This window comes from Chiloscyllium punctatum, chromosome 49 (genome assembly GCF_047496795.1).
Source record: "Chiloscyllium punctatum isolate Juve2018m chromosome 49, sChiPun1.3, whole genome shotgun sequence".
NCBI classification, from domain to species: domain Eukaryota; kingdom Metazoa; phylum Chordata; class Chondrichthyes; order Orectolobiformes; family Hemiscylliidae; genus Chiloscyllium; species Chiloscyllium punctatum.
The window spans coordinates 58659910-58669472 of record NC_092787.1 but is presented as its reverse complement, the minus strand read 5'-3'; positions in this window follow the sequence as shown (position 1 = coordinate 58669472).

Here is a 9563-nt window from a genome sequence, read left to right as displayed (position 1 = left end):
TGGCCAGAAACTTGATTTTAAGAGGTATGTTGGATGGAACAACAGTCTTATTGGAAGAAAATGGAGCACAGAGCTTTAGGAGACAATTTCAGAGTGTGGGATTCAGATAACTGAAAGCACAGATATTAATGTTGGAGAAAATAAAATTGGGGATGTTCAAGAGTCTAGAGTTAAAGGTATACAGGTGTCTGGAAGAGGTTGGAGGAGATTAAAAATAGGAAAGAGTGACATCATGGTGAAATTTGTGACAAGAAAGAATTTTAAACTCAAAGAGTTCCTTAACCTGGAGCTGATATAGGTCAGCGAGTACAGGAAGTGTGCAACACAGTGTTGGATGGCTTCAGGTTATCACAGGATACGACATGTGAGACCAGCCACGATTGGGTTAGGATAGTTAAGTGTAAAGACATAGATGATGGCTCCAGCAGCTGATAAGCTGAAGCAGGGGCAACTGTGAAAGAGGACACTTAATGATGGCCTGGATATATGTTTGGAAGCTCAACTCAGTCAAGCTGCATGACACTTTCAGCATCCCTGCAGACAGAGCACAGTGTAGATACACCTGGTCACAGCCAGATGGGTCTATCCGCTCAAGGATAGATTTCCTGTTTTCATCCCACATGTTTTCAGTCAGATGCACCAACGTCAAGCCGGTGTTCTTCTCTGACCACTGCCTCTTGCTGGTCAACTGCCACCTGCAGGATGCTGGCAAAGGAATGTGGAAACTGAATGTGAAACTGTTGACCCCAAAAAACACTGAGGAGCTCAAGCACAATGACACAGTTTGGAGAACCATGAAGCCCCTCTTTGAGTCTCCATCGGACTGTTGAAAAACAGTCAAGGGGAACATCAAGAGGTTCTTTATCCTCAAAGGTGTTTAGACGGCAAGAGAGAGATGGGGAAAACTGTCCAAACTCCAGAAAAGCATGCAAAACCTGCTCCTGCCGCAAATAATGGTGGTTGATGTCACGAAGGATCTCCAGGTGGTAAATAACCAGTAAGCCTTGCTCTTTGTCTCGGAGGTTTCCAAGTTAATCTCCCAGTCAGGGTCTGCACCATGGAGTAGGATGAGACATGGTCATGATTCTCCTTCCAGAAGGTGCACAAGGACAGCTCATAGAACATAGAATATTACAGCGCAGTACAGGCCCTTTGGCCCTCGATGTTGCACCAACCTGTGAGACCAATCTAAAGCCCATCTATCCTACACTATTCCATTATCATCCATATGTTTATCCAATGACCATTTAAACGCCCTTACAGTTGGCAAGTCCACTACTGCTATAGATAGGGCATTCCATGCCCTTACTACTCTCTGAGTAAAGAACCCACCTGATATCTGTCCTATATCTATCACCCCTCAATTTAAAGCCATGTCCCCTCATGCTAGCCATCACCATCTGAGAAAAAAGGCTCTCACTGTCCACCCTATCTAACCTTCTGATTATCTTTAACCCTCAATTAAGTCACCTCTCAACCTTCTCTCTAATGAAAACAGCCTCAAGTCCCTCAGCCTTTCCTCATAAGACCTTCCCTCCATACCAGGCAACATCCGAGTAAATCTCCTTTGCACCCTTTCCAAAGCTTCCACATCCTTCCTGTAAGTGATGACCAGAACTGTACTCAATACTCCAAGTGCCGCACCAGAGTTTTGTACAGCTGCAGCATGACCTCGTGGCTCTGAAACTCAATCCTTCTACAAATAAAAGCTAACGCACCATTAGCCTTCTTAATAACCCGATCAACCTGGGTGGCAACTTTCAGGGATCTGTGCACATGGACACCAAGATCTCTCTGCTCGTCTACACTACCAAGAATCTTACCATTAGCCCAGTACTCTGTATTTCTGTTCCTCCTTACAAAGTAAATCACCTCACATTTTTCCACATTAAACTCCATTTGCACCTCTCAGCCCAGCTCTGCAGCTTATCTATGTCCCTCTGTCACCTGCAACATCCTTCAGCACTGTTCACAACTCTACTGACTTTAGTGTCATCTGTAAATTTACTAATCCATCCTTTATGTCCACATCCAGGTCATATATAAAAATGACAAACAACAGTGGACCCAAAACAGATCCTTGCAGTGCACCACTAGCAACTGAACTCCAGGATGAACATATCCCATCAACCACCATCCTCTGTCTTCTTATAGCTAGCCAATTTCTAGTCCAAACCGCTAAATCACCTTCAATCCCATGCCTCTGTACTGCCTGCAATAGCCTGCCATTGGGAAACCTTATCAAAAGCTTTACTGAAATACATATACACCACATCAACTGCCTTACCCTCATCCACCTGTTTGGTCACCTTCTCAAAGAACACAATAAGGTTAAAAAGGCACAACCTACCCTTCACCAAACTGTGTTGAGTATCCCTAATAAACGTATTCCTTTCTAGATGATTATAAATCCTATTTCTTATAATCCTTTCCAACACTTTACCCACAACCAAAGTAAGGCTCATTGGTCTATAATTCCCAGAGTTCACTCTACTCCCCTACTCGAACAAAGGAATAACATTTACTATCCTGCAGTCTTCTAGCACTATTCCTGTAGACAATGACAACATAAAGATCAAAGCCAAAGGCTCTTCAATCTCCTCCCTGGCTTCCCAGAGAATCCTCGGATAAATCCCATCTGACCCAGGGGATTGATTTATTTTCACACTTTCCAGAATTGCTAACACCTCCTCCTTAAGAACCTCAATCCCATCTAGTCTAATAGCCTGTATCTCAGTATTCTCCTCGACATTTTCTTTTTCCTGTCTGAATACTGACAAAAAAAATTCATTTAACACCTCTTCTATCTCTTCAGACTCCACACACAGCTTCCCACTACTGTCCTTGATTGGCCCTAATCTTACCCGAGCCATTCTTTTATTCCTGACATACCTATAGAAAGTTTTAGGGTTTTTCTTGATCCTACCCATCAAAGACTTCTCATGTCCCCTTGTGGCTGTTCTTAGCTCTCTCTTTAGGTCCTTCCTGGCTAACTTGTAACTCTCAAGTGCCCTAACTGAGCCTTCACATCCCATATTTACAAAAGCCTCCTTCTTCCTCTTGACAAGAGATTCAATTTCTTTAATAAACCATGGTTCCCTCATTCTGTGCTCAGCAGTCTGAGGGAGACAGATGGCTTGGTAACGACAGCTCTGTCTGACATCCTGAGCATCAGCCAATCCTTTTCCATGACACTGTATGACAGGAAGCGCACAGACAGTGCGACCTCCCAGTCATTCCTGAGCTCTATCATGGAGGTCTGAGATGACAGCATGCAGGACAGGCTGGACCAGCTGCTATCTCTGGATGAGTTGACCATGCCCCTCGAGTCCTTAGAAAAGAATAGGACTCCCAGAAGTGACAGCTTACTAACCGATTTGTATTCGACTCTGTGGGACTTGATTGGCCAGGACCTGCTGGAGATGTACAACATATGTGAATCCATGAGGAAAGGTATCATCACCCTCATCTACAAGCAGAAGGGGGAGAGGGAGGAAATTAGAAATTGGTGACCATGTTCACTGTTGGACGCAGATCACAAAATCCTGTAGAAGGTTATTGGCAACCGGGTCAGGTCTGCTCTGGGATCAGTAATTCTCCCCGACCTAACCTGTGCTGTACCAGGCAGGATGATCTCTGACAGTCTCGCGCTTCTCAGGGATATGATTGCCCACGTGCAGGGCAGGGGGGTGGATGCCTGCCTCATCAGCCCTAACCAGGAGACGGCCTTTGACAGGATATTGCACACCTACATGTGGGACGTGCTCTCCAAATTGGGCTTTGGGAAGGGAATCTGTAGTTGGATCCGACTGCTCTACACCAGCAGCATTAGTGCAGTCTCAGTGGGAACCAGAAAGCTTCCCAGTTAGATCCGCAGTCAGGTAGGGCTGCCCACTCTCTCCTGCCTTGTTTGTGTGTTGTTTAGAGCCTATTGCTGAGTCTATCAGAAAGGATGTGAGCCTGAGAGGGCTGACTACTCCAGGCAGCAGAGGCCTGTAGGTCAAAGCCTCCCTGTTCATGGATGGTATCGCTGTTTTCTGCTCGGATCCGCTGTCAGTATACAAACTCCCGAGCATCTAAAACCAGTTCAAACTGGTCATGGGAGCCAAGGGAAATTAAGGCAAGACTGAGGCCATGTTCTTTGGGAACTGGGCCCCCAATCCTTCATTCCCCTCACTGTCAGGACAGATCATCTGAATATGGTTCAGAGGGGCCGGGGCATATGCCAAAACTTGGGAGGAGCATATCCCCAAGGTGACACAGAAACTGGGCAGATGGGAGCACCAGTCCCCCTCTAATGCCATTAAAAACCTGGTCATCAGGTGTGGGGCATTCTCTCTGTTATTGCACGTGGCACAGGGCTGGCTCATTACCCAAACCTGTGCCATTGCTGTCACCTGAGCCAAAGTCCACTTCACCTGGAGGGCCAGGATGGGCCAGGTCAGCATGGACACCAAGTGCAAAACTCTGGATGGGGGGAGGAATGTACCCAGAGACCCGCTCATCCTGATGGCCACCTTAGTGTGCAGCTGCATCAAGCTGTAGACCTTTGATACGCAAATACCAAGAGTCACTTCATTCGGAGGTTCTACCTGTCCCTGATGTTGTGGAGGATGGGCCTGGCCTCGTTGCCGTGGAATGCTCGAAGTAGTTGGTCTGTCCCGTATCATCTGTCTTTTGTGGAGAAATTTGCAAAGAAAACTACTGTTGACCATAAGCTCATCAGGAAGTGGTCAGCACATAGTGTCCTCAAGACTCTGTGGGAAAAGGAGAGAGTGGATCCTATTGGGTGGTTCCCTGAGCAGACTGTCACAGTCATTTGGCAGAATGCCTCTTCACCAGAACTGTCCACAAACACCAGGACATCGTTTGGCTGGTGGTGAAAAGGGCTGTGGCATGGAGATCCTTCACATACACCCGGTCAGTCTGCAACACCACACGCTGCCCTCGTAGCAGCTTCCTGAGATTAGAGACTGTCAGACATCAGACAAGGCTGGACTGTGCCTTTGCAAAGGCAGTCTGGAGAAATATGCAGTGGTGTTTTTGTTAAAGTTCATCCCGAACAGCTCCTTGACACAGGATGTTGCTCTAGAGTGTTCCCTGGGATACACAAAAACAGAAACATTGACTCCACCTGGAGGACCTTCAACTCGGTGAAAGATGTTCTTTGATCTGCCTGAAACTTGTTGGTCTTCCAGAACAAGGAGGTGACATCGATAGAGTGTTGCAGACTGGCACATTCCAAGGTCCAGGGCTGCATGCTAAGGGGCATAGTAAAGCTTGGGGCAGCTGCTGGCAAGGCGCGGTGGGGAGAGACCATTGTCTGAGGTCTTTCTGCTGAAGTTAATTGGGGGGGGCCTGTTCAGTTATCAGACCCTCCCAGTGCCTCAAAACATGCAAATATAGGGCTATAGTCAAACTCCAATATTTGCTTTGTTTCTTCATATCCTACTGTACAGAACCGAACTGCTTCAGTAATTATGTGTGTATTTTCATGAATAAAGTATATTTTTGAAATCAATTCATTCTGGTTCAGTTTCATACAGTCACCAGGGAGATGGATGGAGTGTATGCTCTGATAACAGTAGTTTTGGCCATCTTTGATTTCCCTGAATCCAAGTTGAGTTTTAGGTCAATATATATTTCCTGTGGGCGAACTAATGCAGCAAGTCAATTCAAATCTGAAGTTCCCATGTGTCTGAGTTTAGAGGCCAAATAAAGGGCAGAACCCAACAGTGAAAATGACAATCGCAAAAGCAACATGTGACCACAGAAAGTAATTATTCTAGGATGAAACTGGGTGCACTGGGTGGCATGGTGGCTCAGTGGTTAGCACTGCTGCCCCACAGTGCCAGGGACCCGGGCTCAATTCCCGCCTCTGGCAACTATCTGTGTGGAGTTTGCACATTCTCCCTGGGTCTGTGTGGGCTTCCTCTGGGTGCTCTGGTTTCCTCCCACAGTCCAAAGATTTGCAGGTCAGGTGAATTGGCCACGTTAGGTGCATTAGTCAGAGGGAAATGGGTCTGGGTAAGCTACTCTTTGGAGGGCCAGTGTGGACTTGTTGGGAATCTAATCTAATTAATAATGAAATTTTGGGGCAGTTAGTTTGATTTATTTTCAATTGGCTCAGTGACACTTTAATCCAAGTCATTGAATGAATTAGATAAGATCCAAGGTCAGCTAGGCTGCTGCATAGTAAATAAATAGACCAGCCAGTCTTCTTCTGTTCGAGGTTTTCCATAGCTATTGATTAATACCCTCAGAATGTCTTCATGGTTACTTTGCAGATCCATGTAATTTGAGTTAGTTCCAGCAGAGGGAGCTAAGATAGTTTTCTATATGGTCACCACTAATGAATGGCACAGGAACCACACACATTTTAACAGTATCTTTATTGAATGTCACAGAGAGGTGACAAATAGCTGGGTTAAAGATAAAAGTCACACAACACCAGGTTATAGTCCAACAGGTTTAATTGGAAGCACACAGTTACATCACATTGTAAATTTTTGCTATAAATTCTGTGTTAGGATCGAGCCCTCTACTATCACCTGATGAAGGAGCGTCGCTCCGAAAGCTAGTGTGTTTCCAATTAAACCTGTTGGACTATAACCTGGTGTTGTGTGAGTTTTAACTTTGTACACCCCAGTCCAACACCGGCATCTCCAAATCTTGGTTAAAGAATTAGCTTTTAAGCAGAAGGTCACAAAAAGGGAATGAGTGAAGAAAAGGAGGAAAATCCAAAGAACCCGTGAGTGAGTGTCAGAGCCTGCACTCTTGCAGAAAGTGAGTACTGCGGATGCTGGAGATCAGAATTGAAACATGTGGTGCTGGAAAAGCACAGCCAGTCAGGCAGCATCCAAGGAGCAGGAGAGTCAATGTTTCAAGCATCAACTCTTCATTATGAATGTGGGAGTGGCCAAGGGGGCTAAGAAATAAATGGGAGGGGTGTGAGGCTGTGGGGGGAGGTAACTGGGAATACAATAGGTAGATGGAGGTGGGGAGGGGGTAACTAGGAATACAATAGGTAGATGGAGGTGGGGAGGGGGTAACTAGGAATACAATAGGTAGATGGAGGTGGGGACTGATGGTGATAAGTTGGAGAGGAGGGTGGACTGGATAGAGGGGAAGGTAGATGGAAAGGTAGGACAGTTCAAGAGGGTGGTGCCAAGTTGGAAGGTTGGTTCGGGGATAAGGTGAGGGAAGGGAAAATGAAGAAACTGGAGAAGTCCACATTGATCCCATGTGGTTGGAGGGTCCCAAGGTGGAAGAAGAGGGGACCCGATGCCTGGAGGAAGAATGCCTCATCCTCCTCCTTGGGACTGGCCAACCACACTGGATCAATGTAGGTTTCACCAGTTTCCTCATTTCCCCTGGGCCTGCACTCGGTTTTGTTCCTGAACAGGAATGGCACGTGGTTATGGCAAGTGGAGGCTTTTGACTTGGGGAGACTGTTGCTGACCAGGAATCTCTCCTGCTCTAATCGTCCGCCATTATTAGATTAAGATGATTTTACAGAATGGTGATAAACCTGTTTGGTTATGTCATGACACACCCTCTGTCAGCATCAAGTCCTGAGGTTGCGAGCTAAATCCAAGGATTCCAGTCCTGAATACAGACTCAACCACTGAGACGCAAGAGCTTGTCCACACAATGCAAACTCAGTGGGTGAAGGCACAACCAGAAATTTGGGAATGATAAACAAGGGAAGGCACAGGAGGAAGGAGAGTTAGTGGAAAAGAGGAAGGGAAGGGGCTGCAACAGAGCTGAGGAAGATCAACACTATGAATAGATTGGAACAGAAAAAAGCATGTGAATTTTGAATAGAATTCACAAGGTGACTTTTTTTTAAGGAAGGACTGAAGTGATGAGATGATCAGAATTTGATGTAAGATACAATGCTAACAGGAGGGTTTTGAATGACGGCACGATGGCACAGTGGTTAGCACTGCTGCTTCATAGCGCCAGAGACCTGGGTTCAATTCCCGCCTCAGGCGACTAACTGTGTGGAGTTTGCATGTCCTCCCTGTGTTTGCGTGGGTTTCCTCCGAGTGCTCCAGTTTCCTCCCACAGTCCAAAGATGTGCAGGTTAGGTGAATTGGCCATGCTAAGTTGCCTGTAGTATTAGGTAAGGGGTAGATGTGGGGGTATGGGTGGGTTGTGCTTCAGTGGGGCGGTGTGGACTTGTTGGGCTGGAGGGCCTGTTTCCACACTGTGGGTAATCTAATCTAAACATCTCTGACCTGAATTTTGTGGAGATTGAATAATGCATCCTAAAGAATATCTGTGTCTGAAAAACAAAGACATGGAGAGTGTTTCAGTGGTAAATGGATTGAAGGCTGGGTGCATTATGGAGCTGAAAGCAAGGAGCCTTTGTGATGGAACTAGTTTGGAAATACACCTCAGAATTGTTTTGCTTTATGGCTTGTTAGAGTGGATTAATAAACTTATATCAAGACACCTACCGCACGGGGAGCATTTAACATAAAAATACTTAATTTTAATCATTAAGGATTTGAGAAATTGGTAGCAGATTTACACAATTGCAGAACTTGCAGATATATCTGAATGTGTAGCCTCCACAGAAAAAATAGAAATTGTGACTGAATTCTCAATTTACCACTTCCTGCAGTGACGCACACAGCAAATGTAACCACACCTATTCAAATATTCACAAGAAGGTTTGTGACGATGTTGAATGGCCTGTTTCAGCCTGAGATGATGGCCAGGAAAAGAAATGGAGTTGATGACAAAGATGGAAGGCTTATGGTGGGAGCAGTAGAGTCATAGTCGTAGAGGTGTACAGCACAAAAACAGACCCTTCGGTCGAACTTGTCCATGCCAACCAGATATCCCAACCCAATCTAGTTCCATCTGCCAGCACCCGGCCCATATTCTTCCAAACCATTCCTGTTCATTGACCCATCCAGATGCCTTTTGAATGTTGCAATTGTACTAGCCTCCACCACTTCCTCCTTACCCCTTGCCCCTTAGGTCTCTTTTATATCTTTCCCCTCTCACCCTAACCCTATGCCCTCTAGTTCAGGACTCCCCCACCCCAGGGAAAAGACTTTGTCCATTTATCCTAACAATGCCCCTCATGATTTTATAAACCTCTATAAAGTTGCCCCTCAGTCTCTGATGCTCCAGGGAAAACAGCCTCTCCCTAAAGCTCAAATCCTCTAACCCTGGCAACGTCCTTGTAAACCCTTTCTGAACCCTTTCATGTTTTACAACATCTTTCTGATAGGACGGAGACCAGAATTGCAGGCAATATTCCAACAGTGGCCTAACTAATGTCCTGTACAACTGCAACATGACCTCCCAACCCTTGCACTCAATATTCTGACCAATAAAGGGAAGTATACTAAATGCCTCCTTCACTATCCTATCTACCTGTGACTCCACTTTCAAAGAGCTATGAACCTGCACTCCAAGATCTCTTTGTTCAGCAACACTCCCTAGGACCTTACCATTAAGTGTCTAAGTCCTGCTAAGATTTGCTTTCCCAAAATGCAGCACCTCATATTTATCGAAATTAAACTCCATCTGCCACTTCTCAG